Here is a 24,456-nt window from a genome sequence, read left to right on the forward strand (position 1 = left end):
GGGAAAAATAATTTGAGGTTTCACACATTAGCTATTCCCAGCTTGTTTATCTTTTGCTGAAGCAATGACCTACGGTGCCTGTCTTGCTGAGCGTGGTTTCCATAGAAACTGGCTGACTTGTAGCACGGCTGTTCTGGCAGCAGCCTAAAATGGTCTTTAGCCACGCATTGCGCTGGGGAGAGCAGTAGTTGGGCTACCCATCGGGCAAGCAGTTGATGGGCTGATACTGAAGTTGAGCATGCCAGAGGCCGAGAACTGCTGTGCTCCCTTGCTGAGGTTATGAGTGATGTGTTGTGTGTGTTACCTGCAGGGAGCCCTCTAGGCTGTGGGTTGCGCTGGGCCCCCACAAGGAGGACGCGGAGCTGTTAGAGCACATCCAGGGGAGGCCGCCAAGGAGCTGAGAGGCCTGGAGCACCTCTCTGGTGAGGGAAGGCTCAGAGTGCTGGGGCTGCTCAGCCTAGAGAAGAGACGGCTCCGGGGTGACCTCATTGCAGCTTTTGGAGACTTAAAGGGAGCTTATACAAAAGATAGAGAGCAACTTTTCGCTCAGTCACGTAATGACAGGACAAGGGGGAATGGTTTTAAATTAAAAGAAGGGAGATCTAGATTAGAGGTGAGGAGGAAATTCTTCTCTCAGAGGGTGGTGAGGTCCTGGAACAGGTTGCCCAGAGAAACTGTGGATGCCCCATCCCCGGAGGTGTTCAAGAACCCGCTGGATGAGGCCCTGGGCAACCTGATCTAGTGGGTGACATGGCAGGGGGTTGGAACTGGATGGTCTTTCGGGTCCCTCCCAACCTGAGCAACTCTGTGATATACAGAAATGTGAGTTAAAAAAAAAAAAAAAAAAAAAAAAAAAACATGCTGATGAACTGGAATAAGAAAATAGAATAAGGAAAGAGTTAACATTTAGTTTAGTGTTGTTTTTCTTTGAAACATATACAGAACAAAAGAAGTGCTGGTTGTAAGGAACCTCTCCCAGTGTCTGATCCAACCTCCTGCTCAAAGAAGGACCGTCAGGTCAGCCATGCTTTTGTCTACCTGAGTCTTGAAAAACCTCCTAGGGTGGAAGACATACATAGTAGGCTTGTTCAGATCTCCTTGAAGTGTATAAATCTTTATTGTTGATGCTCTGCTTTTCCTACGTACCTCTTCTTCAGATTATTCACAGGAAAAAAAATGAAAGTTTCTTTGCATATTTGAAATAATCTTGTAGAGGAGTTAAGGTTTCTGACCATGGTAGCAGAAAGAGTTTTATTTTTTTGCTTGAAGTGGAAAGAAAGGACTCCTTCAGTGTTAACGGAAGATTTGTATTTTGTTTCTAAAGCTTAAATTTGAATGCAAATTCAATAGAAATCAACCTCTTTCTCTCCCTAAACATGCTCTGGAGAATTATGGCCAAAATCCAGGGCTACGATATGCCTAACTTGGCAGCTTATTTATTGCTTTATTGATTAACATTCAGAGAACAGCAGCACTAGTGAAACACTCGGTGCAGTTTTCCATCTCTTTAGTCTTATTTTTCCCTCTCTGTGGATTAACTCATGTATAATCAGTAGAAAATGTCAATTGTTCTGGTATCTTGTATCTCAAAGAACAGACCAAAGATTTTAAGCTACTTAGCTGTACTTCTAACGTATCATACCTATAATGAAAAGCTATTGGCAAAAAATGATCTTTTTCTTGGTTTGGTTTATTTGAAAGGCATTCTTACTCATACAAAATATCAGTCGTATAGTACTCCAAAGAATAAAAGCAAGAAAACAAGCTGGCAGACAAAATAGCTGCTTGAATGGATTATAGTTTTGATTTGGTACAGTAGTATTACAGGTAATGGTCTGTGAGAGTCAGCACGGGTAAGAATTTGCATAAGAGGTGTTCTCCACGGGAGTGATTTGCAAGAGAAGGGAGGGCGCTTGGTGAAAGGAATTGGGAGTCTCTCCATTGTATTGAGCAGTCTGCAAAGAGTTTCACAGTTGAATGGATGTGAGAAGGACAAACAGGGCTCTTGTGAGAGAAGTGTTTGTGACATGCAGGAAGAGAACAAGTTAGACATACGTGGCATGGAACTGCATAGTGCTGTGATTTCTGGTCTCTTTTCTCTAACACTATAATGGAGCAAAGAAAATTCTCCGGATTATATCTGGATGGAAAGCCATTCTCCTGTCCTCTAAAAATTTTAAATTAAAATGTGCCAGGGAATCGAACCTCTGCCATCGTTACGGATACTTCTGCACTGGATGGATAGATACTAAACCATATGTAGGTTGCAACTTAAAACGCTTTTGGAGGTTGTTTTAATACAGGGTTTTGTGTAGCTTTTTCTCATGCTCCTGAAGCAGACAGTTATTTTGTTCTCTGCAATAAGGAAGGGTTTCCAAAGTTGGTTGTTTTTAGATTGCCGTGCTGGCTTTTTGATCAGTGGGAGTACACGCAGGACTAAATGTGCACAACTAATGGTAGCACTGAGAAAAGGCTAGAGCATAACAATATCTGCATGATTACATGAATAAACACTCCCAGTCCTTGTTAGCAGGTATGTCAGAGTGATGCAGGACTCGACTCATTTGAGCAACACAGACGTGCCAATTGAATAGGACTGCACTGGAGTCAGAGTAGTTGCTATTTGGAACAAATTGTACTCTGTACTTAGAAGGTGAGATGCTGCGTTACACCCCAGGTAATGAGGGAAAGATATGGCCAGGCTATTGTTTAACATGTCCCAGGAGTATTTAAACAGGAAGACTAGAGGAAGCTTTCCCCATCAGCCAAAAAGTAGGGGGTAGAAAGAAAGAGATCAAAGTGTCTCACTGGCTCATTTTGAAGACTGTGAATTAGCTCTGAGCAAGGTGTTAATTAAAAAATGACCCAGAAGAAAGTTTCAGGATTTGCGTTTTGCAACAAAACTTGACTTGAGTGATTTGAGAAGTTTATTGCAGGTTAAGAGAATTTTCCTCTAAGCCTGGCTTGGTGCGCGTTTCAAATAAACGATGCAAAACAGCTATCAACAAGGATCAATGCATTTGCCACATCAAAACTGTGCTGTGTGATTTACGTTACCTGGGACTGACAGGAGCCTGATTTATCAGAGTAGCCCAGACATAAAAGCCTCCTTCCGGAGTTCCGTTTATAATTTTTCTAAACCATTTATTGAGAGTATTTTTGTACCTTTTGTCCCTGTCACACTGTCTTTTAAGAACATAAAAAGTGAAAGACTGAACAGTCAGGATTCAGGGGAAGTTTTAAGATCCAGTGGGTCTTAATTTGATCTCCCGTGTGCTGTTGCTGCTTTGTGATTTATTTTTTTTAGTGATTTGTCTATTGAGTAACTTGCTGTTCTCAGCTGTGTTGGTATGAATAGAGACGTACTTCAAGAAAGCTTGAGTTTCATCACTCTTATTTGAAACCCAAGGCAATTTCATTACAAAGACAGTACTTTACCTATTCTGAAGGAGTCACTTAAAAAAATAAAAATAAAAAAAATATACTGGTAGTGATGTGGGGATGGCAGGAGGGATGTCTGATTTGCATTGCAGGTTTCCTGAGAGGTGCTGAAGAAGTCGTTCAGTTTCACCGGGCTGTTGTTCTCTGCACAAACAACCCTTTTCTCCTGTGTATCTGAATTCTGAAGCCACAAGGAATTAGGTGAAAAGAGAAGCAGGGAGCCACTGTGCACTGCTTTTTCTTGGTTTGAGAAATTAATAATAAAGCACTTTGAATTTTTTAGCGTGCTACAGTAAATATATTGAAAAAGACAAGACATTAAGTATTGCACTTAATTGATATGGTTGTGCTTTTTTTTTCTGTTGTTTCTACAGTGTATCCATGCTGGCTCTCACAGGAGGCACCCCTTTTCCATTAGCTGAATTTTAACTAGCAGAGCTTCCCAACACTGTGTGAGATTTATGATCTCATCTCTCTTCCAGTGTCTCTATAATTAAGCAAACCTAAGGGTAAGATTTAGTCAAATGAAGCTGAAATTAAACTCATTCTGCATGTTCTGAAAGACTCCAAACTTTATTGAAGCCAGGATATTGAATGTAAACGTTCTGCATTTTAGCCTGCTTTATTCTTCCTTTAAGAGTGATGGAAAGAAATAATTTTTCAGCATTTCTGATAAGTAACAGATCCATAGCAGTACAAAAAACCAGTTCCTCCATACATGAAGCCTTGTTTGTATATGTTGTTTAGGATCTAGAGATGCTATTGCATCTTTCGATCTAATGGTATGTTTTTTGGAGCATGGCATTCATGCATGCTGCTATAAAAGACTATGGTATCAAGCACTGGCTTGACCTCAGAGTTTGTAATCTCTCACGTGCTTTATTGCTTCAGTTTGAAGTGATTCTAGAGCTTCTGCTCTACGCCTGTTGATTTTACAGCGCAAGTTGGAGTCCTTTTTCCCTCTACTTCGACATGTAAAGTGGTTGCTGTTATTTCCTGTTTCATTGTTGGTAGGATAACAATACTCCCTGGTGCAAGAGTAGATCATACCGGTGTGATAGGCTAAAAATGTTTGCATTTTAGCAAACAAATAAATTGGGATTGTTTGTTCTTCTGTGAAATAAGAGGTGAAAAGCAGTACTTCTGCGAAGTGTTCTGAGATCTGCAAATAACAATTTTTCATGTACATTTCACATCGTATTTCTAACCGTATGTGTAAGAAACCTAGGTAACTCAGATTTAAGTACAGGATTGCTGTAGATAGGAGAATAAAGAAGCCCACATTTCATTAAGTCAGACAATACAACTTCTGGAGGAGGCTAATAAGTCCACCAATGCCTACAGTGCAATGTGACTCACCATGCGTTGGAGAAGAATGTTTTAAAGTGCTGATAGGTGACAAAGTTTTGAGGCATCAAATGGGGAGAGTTAACAGGAAAATTATGGCTGAACTTCTCAGGGTAGCCACGGTGGAGTTGATGTTCCCACTGTAATTACAAGATACAATGCAAGTTCTCTGAGTAGCCTCGAAAGTCTCAGTTCCTAAGTGTATGTATTCCCTTCTCAAGCATCATTTTATTTATATTGCTTTTATTTTACCCTTTTTCCATTGCAGTGGTGCTGAGAGGCTATGAAATGATTATTAGAGTCTAGAAATTTTAGGGCAGTACCATTTCAGCATGATGCGAAGTCCAGAATCTTAGCAGTAACTTGCTAGCAGAAATCACATTGCCTTTGGCAATCTTTACTACAGTGCTTATTTTTAAATATTTTCTACAAAAGTAAACTACTGATTATCATGCTTATCCCAGTACTGATGTGCTACCCTTCTGAGATGTGACTCTCACTGTAACGGCAACCAGAGAGGCTTTTTTCTCTTCTTAGGAAGAATTTGCTATGACACTTAGGTCTGAAACCACATGGAGATTTTGATTTGACTTTTATTTAAGGAAGGTTCTGTGCATAAAAACAAGGGTTTTCAGACAACCCAAGTCCCTCACAAACTTGGGATAACTGATTTCTGGACACACGAGGCAGACTTGGCTCAGTGTGCATGGTCTGACAGCTTTGAATAAACGCTGGCTTCAGAGCTCCCTGTTAGGCAGGAGTCCTTCCATTTAATTTGATAGAGGTGCAGAGGGAGAGGGGAGCAGTCTCCGCCTGCAAAGTGAAATTGCAGTGAATGACAAGTGCCCGGAGTGAGGTACTTGCTTCAGCTTTAGATTCAAGTTCCATGGGGACTTCATTCTACGTGTTTCTGTACAAAAGACAATAATTTTCTACAACAAAAGCAGCATCTATGAGCTATTTCAGCCTATCTGTTTCAAGGGAAAATAGAAAGTGAGAAAAGCCATCAGCATATTTCAGTTAGCACAGGAGCTGCGTGTAATACAGCGGTGTCTCCGACTCAGGTGGGAGTTAGTTGCTGAAGTATAAAAACAGCAAAAAAGACAAATAATATAAGTTATGGTTATTACTTAATAACGTTACCATCTATATATCAAAATTATGAAAGAGGCTGGAGACAAGACAATACGAACCTGAAAACTCCTTCAGCTCCACGGGTTATTGTAATACGGAAGCAGCTGCTAAAGGAAGGGCTGGTGTTGGAGTTCAGTGCTGGCATTTGTCTGTGCCTGGAACTTACAGCGTGCCTGGATTGATCTGCTAGCGTTAGATTGGGCTAACTGTAACGTCATTACTTCAGAAACTGAGAGAGCTATTGCATCAGTTTTTGTATTGTCTTGTTCTCCAGCAGTGTATGACTGCAATGTGTGGATTAGAGGTACGTGCTATTGGAACTTAAACATAGAAAGATTTATTTTATAGAGTATAGGCAAGCAAACTCTGCAGTGAGGAGCTGCAGCTTTCTCCGGTGGGTCATCTTGCCTTTGTATACCCACAGGATCCTGTTGGTGGGTGGCTGACTTTTGGATTAGCATGCTAGCCAGTAGTCCTGAGGATGCGTGGTGGTGGTGGTGCAGCGGTGCCTTTTTCATCCTCCTGCTCGTCCAGGGCCCTGGGAGCTCTGAGCTGTCCCAGAACTGAGGTGGGCTCATGCATGCAAGAGCAGAGGGGCGCAGCAGCATCCCTTGCAGTAATGCCCTGTCCCTGCTCCCACCATGGCTTCTCATAACCTCCTTGGCAAGCTCTCTGTTTGGGGGAAAGGGAGAATTTCTGTGTTAGTTTGAATTCGGTATTGTGAATGCCACAGTTGGAAAAACCCTGTTAACAGTTAACAGCTGCAGACGCTCACAGTACTGACCTGAATGGAAATTAAATTAATGTAAACGTGATGTTTCCAGGATTATATTAAAATGACATTTTAACTTCCTGCACATTTTTTTCAGTTGCTTATTGCCCAAGCAACTTCATTATTCTGCAGTGCTGTATCAGAAACTTCCCTCGGGTGAGGTTCCTTGGAGTGATGGGCTCAAGGTGGCCGCCTTGGGATGCAGCACAGAGGTGGGCAGCGTGGCAATTAGCAGAAGGGTATTTGCCGTATTTCGAGTAACACTGTTCCAGCTTTCCCCCCTTGTGAGGGTACAGGTAGAAAATAGACTGGGTATTGACCCGCTGCTGCTTTCTGAAAGCCATGACAAACTGAAATGGACACCCTGATCATATAGGTAAGGAAAGCAATTTCTCATGTAAGGGAAACACCATAAATGATTCATAGTACCCATATTTCTCATGCTTATTTCCTGTGGGTGTAGAGAAGCAGGGATTAGAAATGAATGGCAATGCTTACTGCTCCTAAGGGGTTTGCCTGGAGGTGATTTTACTTTTAAGCTTTACAGTTAACTCTCCAGATGCCAGTCCCAAAAGCTGAAGTCTGAAAACCCTCCATGAGCTTCAAATATGCAAGAAAAGAAAAGTACAAGAGTTGGGAATTAAACACAAAGTGCAAGTATTTTGGAAAGTGTAGGGTGTTCAAAAAGTAGAGGGGTTGCAGCACCAGCATGCACTGAGCTGCTGCAAGTGCAGGAGCAAGCGTTACGTAGGGCATGAGAGAGGACTGTAAAAATGGGAGTGGTTGCTGGTATTCAGCAGAACTTCTCCAGATGATACTTTGCTTCTGGAGGTGATGGGGTCTATTATGGTCCTTTGGGGTTAGGGTCTTCTGATGCGTGACAGCTCGTGGAGAGGAACAGGCAGGCAGATTTCCAGGGCTAGCATCCAGCATCCCCCACTGGGTGACCCTATGCAAAGCCTGTGGGGTGAGTTTTTTTTGGTTTTGTTTTTGAAATTTGTCTCTCAATCCTGTTTTCAAAATAAAATCAATCTCTGTCACCTGGAGGTGAAATCCAGTACTGGTCTGTGAAACAGCTACCCTACTTTCAACACTTTGTGATGGTCTCCCTGGGGTGACGTGAGCTGATCCACTAACTTTGCTGTGAAGGAATTTGCTCAATACCCAAGTTCCTGTTTGCCATACCTATCTGCAGGATCAGGGCCAGCAGGCAAATGGTTTTTCACTATTTACATCAGACCAGAAATTTTAAATGAGTTTTCCTAGTATTATGTACAGTCTGTGACACAAATAACATTTAAGCCCTAGTCTCCTGAGCCCCAGTCAGGCACTTTAGCCATAGGATGAATCCTATTTCTTTGTAGCACCAGTGTGGTTTAAATGCAAAGCAATACACATGGGGATGGGTGGAAACTCTGTCTTTAATTTTAATGGAGATTTATGTGGTATAATATAGCTGATATTGGACTCTCTCCTGAGGGAGAGGAGATATTGCCAGGAATAAAAATGTGCAGGAAGAAGATCATAGATTCTATCAGTGAGCAATTAGGAGCTTTGCAGACTCTGTATGTTATGCCTGTATATCTATCTACATGAGCAGTATGTGATATACTAGATATACTGCACAGACTCCATAATCTCTGAAGTTGAGTGCTGCAACCCAGTGTTCACTTAATTTCCTTTTAATTTTGATTTTCACTTAAAAGAAAAAAAAAGCGCATCATATAAAGAAAGTATCATAATACGCGCTTGTTTTTGTCAGGGAATTTGACACTTGTAATCAAAACCTTTTTCAAAGCATCTTTCCTCCACATCATTCTGTGTACCAGCACTAGAAAGCCTGCTGTTTTTTTTTCCAGTATTATGTTTTGTGAAGACTTCTTCACAGAGAGGTTTCAGTTTGTGCAGGATGTATATTTAGCAATCAATAGCTGTCATTTGCTGTTTAGAATAGCTTTGGTAATGTCTTAAATCTGTCCAACTAGCTGTCATTAAATATTTTTTATTGTGCTAGGAAAACAAAATAATTGCTATAATTCTCCATAAAACCCTTAATAGTCCCAAGGGTTAGGTTATAATGCAGCTTGATGGTGTGCATGTACTCATGCACAATGGAGTCCCAGTGAAGATGTTACACAAATGCCTTTTTTTTTTTTTTTTTTTTTTTTTTTTTTTTTTTTTCTCCAGTAAGAAGCCCTAACTTCTCATGCCTGCTTTTCAGAAAGTACTTCGCTGGCTCTGGACAGCTCTGTACCTTTCAGGAGTAGGTCCGGTTCAGGCAGGCCTGAGATGTCCATATGTTTAAATCTCTGTTAAAGCAGATTAGGTTGCTTTTAATGTTTAATTTAAATTTTTGCTGCTGAGCAGTTACTGAGCTGCTCAGCAATGGTTGCACATCACTAAGTATCAATGTACTGCAAAATGAAAGATTATGTATGTTTATAAGCTGCCCTGGTTATATCTGCTGCAAAGGCACTGTGGTATTGGAAAACCCATCTCAAAGCAAAGCTTCTCCTATTACTATTACAATTTGTGGCAGAACGGCCTTTTTTCAGCAAATTAATTATTATCAGGATGAACCGTGCTGCTTTTACTGTATTTTTAGGAAGTGCAGACTTTAAGTATGACTTCAAAATAAAACAAAACTACAGAGGATTTACCAATGTGAAATTATTGTATTTATTTATTTTTTTCAAGATTCTGTTATACTGTGGTGTTTTCCTCAGGGAAAAAGGACAAAAAATAAGACCAATCTCTAAACATTTGGTTTTATTATCAAATGTGATTATTAACTCATTAGTGTTTAATAGTTCAGCAATATGGTGATTTCCAAGATTGAGATTATTGCTTAAATGACAAGGGAAATGCTGCAGTATCTCCTGTATATGTGAGTATGCGATGCCCTCGTTTGTCTGTTCCAGAAGCTGAACACAGCTCTCAATGACACCATTGTGTGTTGCCCTTCAAGGGAAATAAATCTGAGCATGCTTGAGACACCTACATGTTGACAATTCATTTTTACATTTACATTTAATGAATACGTTTCTGGGTGAGATTCCTGTTCTAGCAAAACCTGTCCTAGGATCTTTAATAATTACAAATAGATGAGATACATCTTTGAAATTTCATCCATCTCCTTTAGGAGAGGTATAACTTTTTTCTAAGCCTGGGTAAATAGTTGTTGTATTTCATGTCAAACTTGATGTCAGTGTAAAACTACAGCTAACGAGCTATTTGTTGTGCTCTAGATTTCAGTAGCTGCATGGCACTATTTCACATGATACTTGGATTGCTTGATTTAGGAGATACCTAACAGCTTCTCTGTCTGGGGCTTCCCTCAGCATGCGAAAGTCCTTGTGTGAAATAGGTCATGGCACAGCATTGAGTGACCTTTTACCACAGCAATGCTGGAGCAGAAGCTCTTGGCAAGGGAAAGTAGACATAGCCAGAGAGTTGGACACAGAAACTTAAAGCAAAATATTTCAGGAAAACCACGCTGTTAGGTTTTCCCTCTTCTCTCATTAATGCCTCTGTTGTTCATGCACCGTGTGTTCAACATCCCATGTGTAGAGCTGCCTAGAGCAAACAGTCCCACCAGAGTTGGGTGGGGAAGGCTGTTCCCCTTCAGAGGGTGTTCAACTTTTTCTTTGGTTGATATGTTCTCCACAGTATCTTCATTCCGTATTAAAAAAAAAAAAAGAAAAAAGTTCTGTACATATTATATTCAAGTGATTTGATCTGATGTAGAAATGCTGAATGAAGCCAGGTGTCCCCTGGAGTCTGTTTTCAACTTCACAGACCTTGATCTTAAAAAGACTTAACTCCACATGCTGTGCTGGTACTTAAGTATAAATAATCCTGTTGATTTACTGTGCTTATATACATGCTTAGTGTTGGGAAAACTAGGACACTAATAATAATGTGTGCTTAGGGTGGGTTTTAATCACAGAGCTGTATCTACATACTGTAAGATAATTTTGCCAAAATCACAACACGTGAGCAGAGGAGAATGTGTATTTCTTTTTTCCTTGTAGCTATTGCCAAGCACAAGTATAATTTGTGCACATTTATTTTGTTTAATGATGTTCTCTCACTTCCTTGCTGCTTGATTTTAAATGGCTTTGCCTTACAGTTAAGAGAGGCTGGTGCATTGCACTGAGAACTGCTCTCATGGTGAGTCATCTGCAAACACAGGTAACAAAGACATGAAGCTAAGGATTAGGTTGTTGTATGCAAATATGTGAAACTGCTGTGGCCTATCTTCAATTGCTAGGTATTTCTGCCTTCCCATACAGGTTATCTGTGGTCATTAAGAAACCGCATGAGAAATTTTTTGAATAGGTAGGCTGACAACAGAACTGACTACAAAGAAGCCCAGGTGTTCCCAATTGCACCTTGCTGGCACTGCCACGTACAGAGCTAATAGAAATGTCAGTCATGGTAGCTGGCAGGATAGATTGTATTTAGGGAAATCAGGATTTCCAAAGTCTGTTGCTTTTTTAAACTCGTCCTGCATTCAAATTTACCGAACAAATCTCGCATTTAAAAACAATAACGTATTGTGCAAGGATATTGTAATTTCTTTAGAACCCAACCTTGCTGTGGGGATGTGGGTGGGTGCCAAAATGGCCCATGACAGTCCAGCTGTAGGGTGGGTATTCGGTGTGATGCCTCTGCTCCAGGATCAAAGATCTCCCTTTTCTGTTCCGTGTTTCAGATCTAGATGGCAGAGTACAATTCTAATTCATGAGAGAGTGGTGATTTTTTGCCGGTTTTCCTTGGTTGGGGATCTGGCTTGTAGTCCAACTGGAAAGAAGCCTGATTTATGATTTTTGTCTTTTTGACTTAGACCCAGGAGAGCAGATCTTTCCAGATCAGTTGCCTTGTTGAGATTTGTCCTTAGTTAGACTAAAATGTCACTTGCTGGAGTTGTGAGATTTCAGTGGAATCTAAAACAACTGTAGTGAATGACTTGGCTGTGTCAAACCTGTCTAAAACCTTGTTGAATCTGTCTGGGTCTGATTCTGGATTCCAGTGCTGTGTTTACAGCCTTTGTCTAATTACATTTTAAGGGCATAAACAATTCAAGGGGAAATACACAGCTAGGGGAAAAGATATCTAAGCAATATGCTCCTCAGTAATGAAATTCAATGGAGTATTGCTGGCAAAGGGTTTTATTTTAAAATGTATTTGCCGTGTTTAACTGCACTTATTTAGCTTTTCAATATCTTATCCTAGCCAGCATTTTACTACTTTTTTTTCAGTGTTATATCTGTGTTTACAGGAAAAATCACAACTTGTCCATTCTTCAGTTGAATAATCCATTGGAATTGCAAATGCTGTTCAAATGATCTAGCTGAATCTCCAGATGTTCCTCTAATTGCATCCAGAAAAACTATATTCAGTTGCATATAAATCTCAAAGTTCATTTGAGAAGCATAGGCAATTTATTAATCCACCTGAATTGTTTCTTCCAACCCTGAATTTAGTCTGATGAAAATTCAGTTCTTTTAAATGTACCTTTATTTTTGTCCTCTAGGAAAACAAATATTTGTTTGCATAGAAAAGCCGCACTTAGCTGTGGTAAATAGCTTCTTTGAATCACGGACAGAAGCTTTATGGGACTCCTTGTGATTCCACAGGAGTCTTATTTTCATTTACTGCCCTACTAATCATAAAAAGTTGGCAGTCACTGGAAAGCAAAGTGACTAATGTCATCTCACTGTTCTTCACACCACGACAAGAAGCATATTCCTTTGATCCAAATTGCCATTAGAATTGCTGTTCGGATAATAACAGTGGGAGATTTAGCTTAGATAGTAGGAAAAGCCACCATCTCTAAGGACGCATGAGGACTTGCACAAATAACGCGGAGAGCTTGTTATATCTCTTGTGCTGAAGGTTTTAAAAAGAGGTTAGACAAATATTTGAGAAAAGGGTATAGTTGACCTTGTCTTGTGTCAGCAGAGATTGCCAGGATGACTTCTGGGCACTCAGAGGCTCCAGCTCTCCATGTGCATGATCGTGTGCTGGCTGTGACATGGGCTGGAGTCTGAGAGCTAACACGAGCCATTGGGTTCACCAAGTGCCCTGGGATTGGGAACAGACCTGCTGCATTTGTGGACAGTTTGAGGTCGTTCCCTCTGTAGGAACCAGAACACACGAGCTTTCTCAGGGGCTGGTACCCAGGTATCTGTGCCACCGCTGCCCTGCAGGACGTGCTGCCAGTCTGTAACCACACCAGGACTGGGAAATGAGAGCGCAGTGCTACGACAGAGGCCCTGCTATGCTCCTGGCTGTGGGACAAGGTGTTCTCAAACTGGGGGCACCACACTTCGCAGTCATTGGAACTTGAATTTCCAGAAGCCACTGAAAAACTTTTAACGTGCTTCTTCCACTTTTAGAACAGAATTATTTTTGCCTTGCCTGTTTTATATTGGCTACTTGTACTTGCATATGGAAACTTCAGCTTAATTCACTTGTCCTGAAGAGAAGCATAAAAGCCTTTGCATCAGGAGGCTGGATTTAAAGTGTACTCCAATCTCAAAATACTTTTATTTTTTATGCGTAAGGGTAACTGTGATATGCATTCAGCAAAAATGTTGCCGTTTCAGTTACATCCAGAGATTAAAACACTGATAAGAGTCACAGATGTGACAATTATTTCCCCCTACTTTCTGGTTTAACATAAGCATTGGTTATTGAGAATTAATGGTGTCAGAAGTGGTACTTTCAGGGAAAATAACTTTTAGGTTAGGTAATACATTATCTGCTGATTTATTTCTCTTGAGGAAAAAATAACTCAGAGCACTATTTTGAGAGGCAGAAATAAAACTAAAGCTATCAGATTCCCATCTGAAATGACCACCTCTGCATTTTGTTGCTTAATACAGGCAGAGGAAACTAATTACAGACCTGTGTTCAGAGAGAGCACTTCAGCCCATGTAAACCCAAAGTGCTCAGACAAGGTTTTTAAATAGGACTCCAGGAGCTGATGAAAGCATACAGGTGTGTAATGAAGGCTACAGAGCCATAGAGCAGCTTTAGAAAGAGCGAGCTGGTGAGCTCCCAATCAAATATGTAAATGTATGTGTCAAAAATAACCTCTCCCCATTATGTTAGCCCAGGCAGGCGTACAGGCGAGAGTCTGGGAGGTCCTGAGATGGCTGCCTCTGTATAGAAAGGGAGAGCATTAGGCTTTCTTAGGATATTGAAAGAAATGAGGAGATGCATATTGAATCATGCAATTTAAAGTCATTGCAGTGATTTTTTTAAGAGCTTATCTCTAAATATTACCCTTATTTCTGAAACATTCTTATCACGAGATACTACAGGTGATGTTGTGTCAAATCCATTTTTACTGCACACCATGTATATACTTTGGTTAGTAATTTGCAACAATGGAGGTGGGATTTCAAGCTACTTTCAGTAAAATCTGCTCTTGGACATCTTGCTGCTGGCCCATTTTTCCTCATTCCAAAAGGTTTGTTTAAAAAAAAAAAAAAAAAAAGGAAATAATGAAATACCAGCTAAAAGGGCTGCATTTAAATCAGCCTATATTTAGCGCTGTTAAGTTTCAGAATGGTATCAGAAAAGCAAAGACGGGTGCCTACTGACACTTCGTTTGACAGAGAAATAGGGGGAAAAAGTTCTGTGCTGGTAGGAGATGGTATCAGTCACTGGGGCCTGTGGATGTAGAAAGGATGGATGAGAACCAACCCCTGTGTGATTTTGGGGTCCTTATTTCAGCTACCAGCACAGGGACATGATAGGGAACATGGTGGCTAACATGAGGGTTGTCACAAGAAACTGCTTTTTAGTCATACGTGGTGTGACCTATTGAGTTAGCAAGGAGAAACAAGCAACAAGACCCCACAAGCCCACAGCAGTGAGAGATGGGGAATGGAAGCAGCTTTGGGAAGTGAGTGTGGATGAAGGATTTTTGCTTATATTTGAAAACTTGTATTGCATCAATACAAATCCATCTTCATTAGTATTATCAGCCTGGGAGATAATTTATCTTTAAGGTTTTCCCCATAATTTACTTAGAACTAATAGAAAGTAGTGGTTGTGCTATAAAGGGACTTGCAGTAAATGATGATCAGCCAGGATTTGCTTTGGACTTGGGCTGGGGTCAGGCTCATGCCCTTTCACAGGCTGTGTTTGCTCCACTTGGTGGGCAGCAGCCTGCAGTTTCTGGCCGTCACCTGCAGGGCTGAGCGATGTGCCACCAGACCTGGCGTGCAGGGGTGGGGGCTTCTAGAAATCCCAGATTAAATGACCCCTGGAGGTGCATACAGAGTGCCCTCACAGTGGGAGTATTCCCCTTGAATCCTGCTCAACTTCAGCCTAACAGAGGCCGATCTGTTGGATCTGCCTCTGCGGTGGCACGCAGTGTAGCCGTGCCCATGCAAAGCACTGTGCGTTCCCCCCGCTTTGACATTCTCACAAGGTAATATCACTGTTGCGATACATCTCCTATTTTTGGTTCAATTATCAGATCTTTGGCTCACAGTCTGCAGACATTGATTGTAGTTTTTAATAAGTGTAATCTTAGTAGCTTAGACCGTATGAGCTGCTAGGGAAGTGGGGGGTAATTCATCCTGCAGTCAGAAAGGAACTAGATGTTCCCTATGGCCAGTTTGAGCTCTTTCTGGCAAATGTGCAAGGTCTCATTGCTCCCCGTACACGAGGCCAGACAGATGGCAGGTGCAAATGGGCACCTCTGCACAACTTCCCAGCACTGTGATCATCACAGTCCTGCCCAGCTGCATCCCTGGGCGTCCCCGTTTGAAGAAAGGGGCAACTGCACACCAGCGTGCATCCCGTGCTCTGGCTCTACAGGAAGAGGACAAAACTGCTCTCTTCATTTTTACCACAGCAGTTGGGGGTTTTATTTTGCTTAACAGCAACCATTTCAAAGAATCCTTCTCCATAGTCCCCTTGACATGAGTTTTGTGTCCCTTCTAATTAGTGATCATGTTAAATAGCAATGAATGTGATCCGTTACGCATTGCCATTACTCTGTTATCACAAATACATCATCGTAATCTATATTATGCTATCAGTCATGCAATAGATATGTTTCAAAAGGTAATGTGTTACTGTACTGGTACCAGTTTGAAACCAAAACTTGGCTACTATCTAAATTTCTAACCAAGCAACATGTTAATGTATTTTCCCTGTGCTCCTCATTACTTGGCAAGATTCAAGGTCTGAATTCTATCATGTATTTTGGTATTACTTGACACGTGCTGTTTCAGAGCAAAAGAGTCCAATGTTTAAATAAGGTAACCAAACACAGGTTTGTAGGTTAACCCAAGAATAGGATTAGGGCTAACTGTACTTTGGTGTGTTTTTTCAAGAATGCTATATGATGTAGCTTTGTTTGCCTTACTCCATTGAAAAAAACTGTTTAGTAGGAAAGCTTTATCTGACAGTTGTCTGTCCTGAAATTTCTTTGAAATGTTCTTTCATTCTTCTCCATCCTACCCTGTATTTCTCTTACAATAGAAGTGTAGGGGAATAGGACGAGCCAGGAAATAAGATATTTTTCAAGAACATTATGTGTTATTCATGAAACTCAAAATCATTTGTTTCCAAACTAAGCATAAAATGTTATGGTAAAAAGAAAAAAATAACCTTGTTGCCTTGTTTGGAGGGATTAAGCAGAGCTAAGGTACGTATGCACTTCTCCTTTGCATGAGAATGCATTGTATGTATTTTGAATAAAACACTTTCTGTTGGAAGTGTAGGACATCTAGAATCTCTTCTGTCCACTTCTACCTCTTCAAAGATAGTGGCTTCACCTTACAGCCTGCGTCTGCCAGTATCTGCCCCTGTACAGTGCTTGCCCTGAATTTGGGGATTTAGTTTTCCCTTAAACAGCTTGCACAGTGCAGCCACTGCAGATGTGTTTTGAGCAAAAGAAAGAAGCTGGACAAATTCTTTGTCTCCCTGCACTGTTATGATTCTTGACAGAACAACTATTTATCAGCAAATGAATTCCTAAAGGAAAGACAGCATATTGGATTTCTCTGCATTTTATCTTTCCTGGAATATAGCAGAATCATCAGTATATGCACCAGTGGAGAGCAGGGAGGCACTTACTGAACTCAGAGCTGACTTGCTCCAAAACCCCATGTTGTTATAATTACAAGGTTTAAAATTTTTTAAAGTCAAAATACTTATTCTTTTTTCCCAGAGAAGCCGATGAAGTGATGTGCTCTATTGCATGTTGAAGATGCTCTAATATACCCAAAGGAATAGGCCCTTCTGCAGTTTCTGGAATTTAAGAAACGTGTTAAAAAAAAAATAAAAAAAATTGGTACACCCTACTTTCTACTCTTAGGAGTAAGAAAAGAAAAAATCCTGTCTAAGACGCTGTTTTCATTTGAGATGTAAATGACAGGCTCTTCTCAATAGATCCTGCAGCTGCGAAATTGATGGTTGCTCCATGTGTGCTAATAGGAGGCTTCAAGGGCATCAGTCATTTCAGAAAACTTTCTCATCGCATGGTAAGGAAACTTGTTCAGGAATAAAGTGCTCGCCTAGCTTTCAGGCTTTCCATATGGACACATCTTTATTTGTGAATATGTTTCCCTTCTTTGCTCCGTGGGCAGAGCAGTTCAGTTGCACACATGCTAGAGCCATGTCTCGGTGTGTCTGATACGTGACACCAGTCGACAGGCTAGCTGTCTTCAGCCACCCAAATTAAAGAAATGCCTGAAAGCTGCCAGAGCATCTTGCTTTACTAGTTGATCCTATCTAGGGCAGGAGGAGTGAATTAGATAACCTTTAGAGACCCTTCCTGCTCTGTTTTTCTTACCTGCTCCAAGATAAAGGCTTTCACATAGGAAATTGGGCAATCAGCATCATGGTCCAAAAAAAAAAAAAACGCTAACATAAAATAATGATGAAATCCGTTCTCACTTTCATGAAAAAACTTTGGAACCTGTTTGGCCTGAGCCCTAGAAGTAGCTCTCACTGGCCATTTCAGTGCACAGAAAATTACTAAACTGCGGAGAATTGTGCCTCACGGTATTTAAGCTGGGAATTTTATACAGAATTGTTTTGCTACAGGAGGTGAGAGGTTGCATAGTAGTCCTTCACCTTCTGGAGACTTCTTTTTCTCGCTGTTTTGATTTTCCTCTCTTCTTTAAAATATATATGGTTATGATGAAGTAGAAAGAAAGGTAACATGGGAGAAAAGTATATTGCAAACTCTTAATCTGCACTTGAGGAATGTCTTGCCAACCTCAGGAAAATCTGAACTGTTTTCTGTCCTGATCTCTTGACTTCTTGATGCAAATTCCTCCCAATTAGATTTCTTTAGAAAACCTCTTATAGCTTCTTTCAGTGGTATTCAGTAACACTGAAAAAATCTAACGTGTTATGCATGAGGTGCCTTTTAAAAAGTTTTAAGAAGTGAGTTTTGCATTGTTGTGTGTTGCGTTGTGTTGTTTTTTTTTTTTAACACCAAAAACGTTAGGACATCGTGCCAAAAAAATCTCATCAGCTTTAAAGACAGGAATTTTAATCTGGCTTTGTGGGTTTGCTTATCTACTTCCTCAGTCTAGCTCTTGTTTTATAAATTGCTAATTTATGGCTTTTCTTAGTATCTTTATTGGATTTCGTTGCAGAACCATGGCTCTGCCAGCAACGTGTCTGTGTGCCTCAAAGAGAGGAGCCCCAGTACTCCGAGCAGCTGTTGACAAATTATTTACTGCTGAAGCTCCCATGTTGTTCGGTGCAAGCAAAGGAGTACTCTTTGCATGCTCCCTGCTCTATAATTGTTGGTTTTAGTGCTCTGTGTCTGTGGCCAAATTGCTGCCTGAGGTGTCAGAAAATCAAATGTCTCTCTATTGTTTATCTGCAGTGCACAGCTAGAAAGCCCTAACTGATGTGCGTTCAACCTCTGTGCTGTCGATTCCAAAGACGATAGCATCCTTAAAAGAACAAAGCTGAATAAAATGGGAGCCCAGAGTTTGCATGTGACCTCGTTTTGGGGCAGCAAACACCTCAGCAAACACCAAAGGAGGCTGCAGAGGCCTGGAAGTGGTGTTTCCAGGTATCAGCTTAAAAATCACGTAGGAAGTAGAGGTGAGCACGCTAAAAAAGCTTTGTGATCCTGTGCCAGTCAGATTTGTTCTTTGGGGAACTAATTCTTCAGTCTTATGTAGTGGACGGCTGCAGGGACTGCACTGAGGAGAAACCGTCGGATACGGCTGTAGTGAGATTGGGTGAGATGCTGGGTGTCAGCCGCTGAAATACGGCTGAGGTGAAAAACATTTCCAAGACACTGGAATGATGACAGTTTGTACGTTTCCTGGGAAGGAAGGCTACCAGGAATTTAGGGTAAGGAAGGTTTGGAGTTTGAAAATCCATTTGCAGGTCTTACACTGTCGACCCTCAGGAGAAAAAAAATCATAGTATGTATGTTTGGCTAGCTGTGATCCTGTGCATGTTTATAAGCTGAGGAGACAGTAATCAAAGTTCAAATGTTCCACAGAAATACCATGTCAAAACACTGTCAAGGAAAACAGAAGGACAAGGGAAATTTGTGACATTTTATGGTGCTGGCAAATGTAAAGTAGCTGGAAGGTTTAGAACAGGATTCTTACAGGGTGTAAATCTCTACTTCTAGTGGTGCTCAGACTCCACATGAGCAGAAATCTGGCCATCAGGTTTCTAAATCTCTGAATATAACCAAAACCAATGTTATCAAGAGCTCATGTTTAAAACCAAAAACACCAAAAAAGCAAAACAAAAGCGACCCAGAATCTGCAGGAGGCAAGGATAGGCTAGGTGGGACCAAGAAAAGCAAAGCAAATCTGAAGAGTGGAGTTAGCAGTGCTGAGTCATAATAAGACAGCAAAGGAGGAGAAGGCTGCTGGGGAGAAAATCCATTCCCTTCCTTCGCTATCTGTCAGGAAGATAAATCTTTCTCTCTGGGGTAGCGTTTCAGCCCTGTGCGCCCCACTCTATGCTCATTAGAGGCACAAAGCCCCTGCTCGGTGCCAGAAGTTCAGCGCATCTCCTTCCCGTCCCCACAAGCAGTTGGCTCTGGGTTAGTGGCAGATCAGTACTTGGATATAAACAAGAGAGTCTGAAAGCATCAGCATGGATTACAAATTCAGGTGGTGTCCCCAAGGTTCAGCCCCATCTGGGGGTGCTCTGAGATGCAGGCTGCCTGCAGGGCTTGTGTACGAGTCTGCGTGCAGAGCTCATGCTCCCTGCCTGTGGTTTCTTCTCATGTCCTTCGCTAATTTATATCAGCCTGCTGTTTGCATATATTTAATTCATTTACTATTTTTCATATACTTTCTGTAAGAAATACTTCCAGTTTTCCAGAATAGGAACTGTTGCTCTGGCAATAAGAGTGGGGAACCAGCATCAAAGCTCCTTTTACTGAGACTGCCTGATTTTTATTCTCTGCGAAACTGCAAATATAGATTTCAGGCATACTGTTGGATAGCTTTCCTAATGCTCGCTGCAGCTGCACAATATATTTGCAGTGGCTCTTGCACACGCTGATACATACTTACATCTATGATGTAAATGAATAAATGTATCTGTGGTCTGTGCAATTAAAAATGAATGGCCGTGCAAAAATGATAGCGGAGTTGTTTCCATATGATGGTGATACCCATAAAAACAGATCATTGCACAGTAAATGGTCTGTTTATAGATGCAGTTTTCTTTTTTTTTTTTTCTTTAAAATGCCAGTTGGCTGAAGCACATTCCCACCTCTACCACCTGCTTGAGTTATTATTATGGGCTTTTTTCCTAATACCAAACTAACATTGAAATATAAATATATTCTTCATTCTTTGAAGTTCTGGCACTCACAGGCAGTGGTTATGTGTCTGTGTGGGTGTCTGTAGGTGGACATTGCTATGCAGCTGCTGAATTCACTCATTAAATTACTAGGAGGAAAGTCCTGGCTCCACCAAAGCAAGTGCATAATTTCTGTTACCTCAAAATTCATCCAACTGTCATTGTGCCTGAATAAATGAATAGTTGAGGCAGCTTTGACTAATCTCACTATTTTATTTTATTTTTTTTAGATTAATCTGTGTTGTCCACCATAGCAATACATTGTAATGCTCTAACAGGGAGTTAATACCACTTTTTTTTTTTTTTTTTTTTTTTTTTTTTTCAAGGAGTGAGATCTAACTGCAGCTGCAGCTGTTATGGCAAGCTAAGAAACTTGTCCAAGTACGCAGAGATTTTTGGCCAAGGGCTGAATCAACCATGAGGGCTGCCCAAAACCTGGGAAGGAATTATTCCTTAGAAATAGATTCATAAAGTATTGCCCACTGCTGGGATAGTCCAGGTTTATTAGGAACTTTTTTAGGATGCTAGGATGATCCAGGTATTAACTTAATAAGAATTTTTACAAAATATCAAAATAATTGGTTTAAATTGAATGTCACTTACTTGCTGCTCACAAGGAATTTTTAGTTGAATAAGCACACAAAGAAACAAAGTTTTGGAGGGAAGCAACAATTGGTGGAGACTGGATATTCCCAGAGTTGGTCTGTCCTTATTCAACAATGTTTGTTCAGTGTTTCATGACAAAGTTAACAGCAGCATTAGGTAGGAAAAGCCATCTATCTTGAAAAATACATTATGTCGCTGTTTAGCTGATTGACAGTCATAACCATTACCAGCTCTCATACTGAGGAATGTTGGGGATTCAAAGAAATACTCTCAGACAGGAGGCTGGACCCCAGAATGCAGTGAGGTGTGCACGAAAGCAGTGCTTTGAGCTCAGCCATTCGGCCAGCTCAATTTTTCTCATAATATGTGCTAATTTTGATGTGTACATGCTGATGCATGTAAATAGGCAGTGACTATATTATGCTAAAAATACTTTTTTGTTTTCTTTTCCTCTGTGCTCTGACGCTTTCTTTCTTATTTTTCTGTGTTTTGTCAATGCCTATGTTTGTTTTGTCAAATTTAGTAGCTCAAAGGATGGAACAGCTAGTGGATGACAACACAATAGGTTTCAGTTGTATTCAACGTTCCTCAATTGCCAGTGTCATTTCCAGCAGAAGAATCTCTTGAGCAACGTGAACTAGAAAATCATTTAATTGTATCAGCTTCACCTGTTAGAAAATGCATGCAGATTTGGCAGGGATAGGTCTTTAAGAATGTCAGGATGTTTACAGCAAACTTGAAGCAGACAAGCTGCTAGGTTCTTCTAGCTCATAGCAGTAAGCCTACTCTATAAAAGTAAAATGGGACTTTCAAGACCTGAACTGAAAACTTTCCAATTTCCTTACTATTGTTTGCCATGTGTTGGTTTATCATATGTGTCTATGGATCCTTTAGAGGCTTCCTTGTTTGCACGAGCATACAGAACAGCACAGACTCAGCACACCAGCCCTGCCAGGCTGCACGTTCCACTGTCAGACTTCCCTGGGCCGGTAGCTGTCGTGCTACCACTGCCTGGGTACGCAGTCATTTGCAGGATGTGCTCAGTGGACGCATGCTAGCAAATAGTGATGTTGTTGCACTAACTGCCTTACAGAGAGTTTGGGTAACTCTGTTAGCATCACTGCAAGCATCAACCCCGTGACATCTGATGGAAGGTGTCTGGTGCGAGATCGGGTTTTGGGTTGTTTGTTTGGAGCTGGAGTCCCCTTCTTCCCCCATTTGCTGTGGCACTGCATCGATATTTGTGCTTTTAACATGCCGTATGGGGAGATGTTGTGGTGTAGCTATAAATGTTACAAAATAGGAAGTTCAGCATTGCAAATGAGACTAAACTGCCAGAGTAACACGCTCGTCACTGGGAAGATAAATCATGTCAGAAATTCCGACAAGTCTGTCTCCTTCCTGTGAGCAGAAATCTCTCAAGTGATCAGCATGGATTTCGAAAAACATAAAATGAGAATATTTTGCATTTTAAGTCTATTTTTCCATGTATTGACTTCTTATTTAAATTTGACTCTCAGGAATTGTCATTGAATAGAAGATTCTGTTATTTAGACGTGAGCATTTATTAGGTACTTACCTAATTATTCAGAATTCTTACGACACCTCATCAAGAGGTGCTGAACCTCTTGTAGGCATATTTCCATTCAAGTTAGATAGTTCCTGCCTTTGTGGGAGGGGCTGAGGGGATGATGTCATGATCTATTTGAGTTTGTTGCTGCTGGTGTGGTTTGTTTTTCTTTTTTTTTACAATTTGTGCACAAATAGTGCATATTTTCTGCCTTTGCATATGGCCTTTGTAATTTCCTCCACTGTAGATCTTTCAGATTTTACAGCAGTAGAACTATGCCAACAACCCCAACATTATGAACTGGATCAAACCAGGAAGGGATGCTAAATCCCTTCACTGAGGGCAAAGAGTCATGATTTGAGTAAGAGGCCTTTGAATTTCTCATGCAAAGACCTGAAATTAGTTCGTAATTAAGCTGATGATTGTTTCTAGTGAAAATGTTATAATGGTATCACAAGCTTCTGTTTAAGACGAACTGTTTCATTTTTATGAGATAGGTAACTTTTCCTCCTGCTGTCATTTCACCATACTTTGACCCTTATCAGTGAATCAAAGGTCTGTTTTTTGGCAATAAGTTCAGATTTTTTTTTCTTTTCTTTTTTTTTTTTTTTCCCCCCCTCCCTGAAGCCTCTGAGAAGCAACATTAGAAGTTACCTTCTCTTGTTGTTTACATCAATGATATTTTTCTTTTCTGTAGCCAGGACGTGGAAAATTGCAAAGTTCTTCCCATTTGGTGATTACATGGGATGCTTCAGACTGCCCAGTGGTCGGGCTGTTCCAGTTACAAGCCAGAAGTCCCTATGAATATACCAAAGGTCCACAAATGCTTGGATTTACCCACTGTATTTGTGACTTCTCTCAGCCCATTTTTATGTACAGTAGACTCTGACTTGCCAGCTGTTAGAAGAGCATATTGGTGTCAGAAATGGGAACAACTCCAATTCTCCATCATTTGGGATATTATTTTGAGTTTAGCAAACAGCAAGGTATGGACTCCAAACAGCTGGGGAACGCCAGGGAGAACTCGTGGCCCTGTCAGCTCAGGGCTCGGCTGGTGGCAGCACGAAGCCCCTCAGAGACGCACAGGCCGGAAGGTCTTGCTGGAGAGCCTCCGGGCCGGCCTTCTGCTTGGTGGGGATATTGCCACTGCTGCATCAGGTCAGCCTTGCCATTTCGTTGTCTTTAAAGCCTTCAGAGATGTCGTTTCCACAGCCTCTCCTCTAGGCCTTTCCGAGGGCCGTGGTGCCCTGTTGGTGAACGTTGTTTCCCCTGTACAGAAGGGCCAGCGCCATGTTAGGCCCTAAAAGCTGAGCTGTGAGTGTGAGGGATGTCCCTCTGAGGCAGAAATCTCACCCTTTGTGGCCTTTCCTGCAGTCACCTCCTCAAGAAAGGGCTTTCCAAATCCTCTGCAGTTTCTGGGCAGAGGTTTAACCAGGTTTGTCAGGCAGAAGAGCACAACGTGAGCGCGGGTGGCTTTGTGCAGCAGGCCTCAATGAAAGCGCTGCTTAGTTAGTGCTGCTCTGCCGCTGACACGTTTTGTAGTGCTTTATAGAAGCTCACTGTAGAAAATCTTAAGACTTTTGTAGACCAGTACAGCAATGCTAAAGCAATATATTGTTTAGTAAGCAGATTTTCATGCAGTCTGTTCCATACTATCAACACATTTCAGTTCAGCTTTCAAGGGTCCTTCTTTCTCTTTTTTTTTTTTTTTTTCCTTTTTAAGCCTAGGTATCTAATAGCGATGTCT

Source organism: Netta rufina (genome assembly GCF_964035555.1).
Source record: "Netta rufina genome assembly, chromosome: 19".
NCBI lineage: Eukaryota > Metazoa > Chordata > Aves > Anseriformes > Anatidae > Netta > Netta rufina.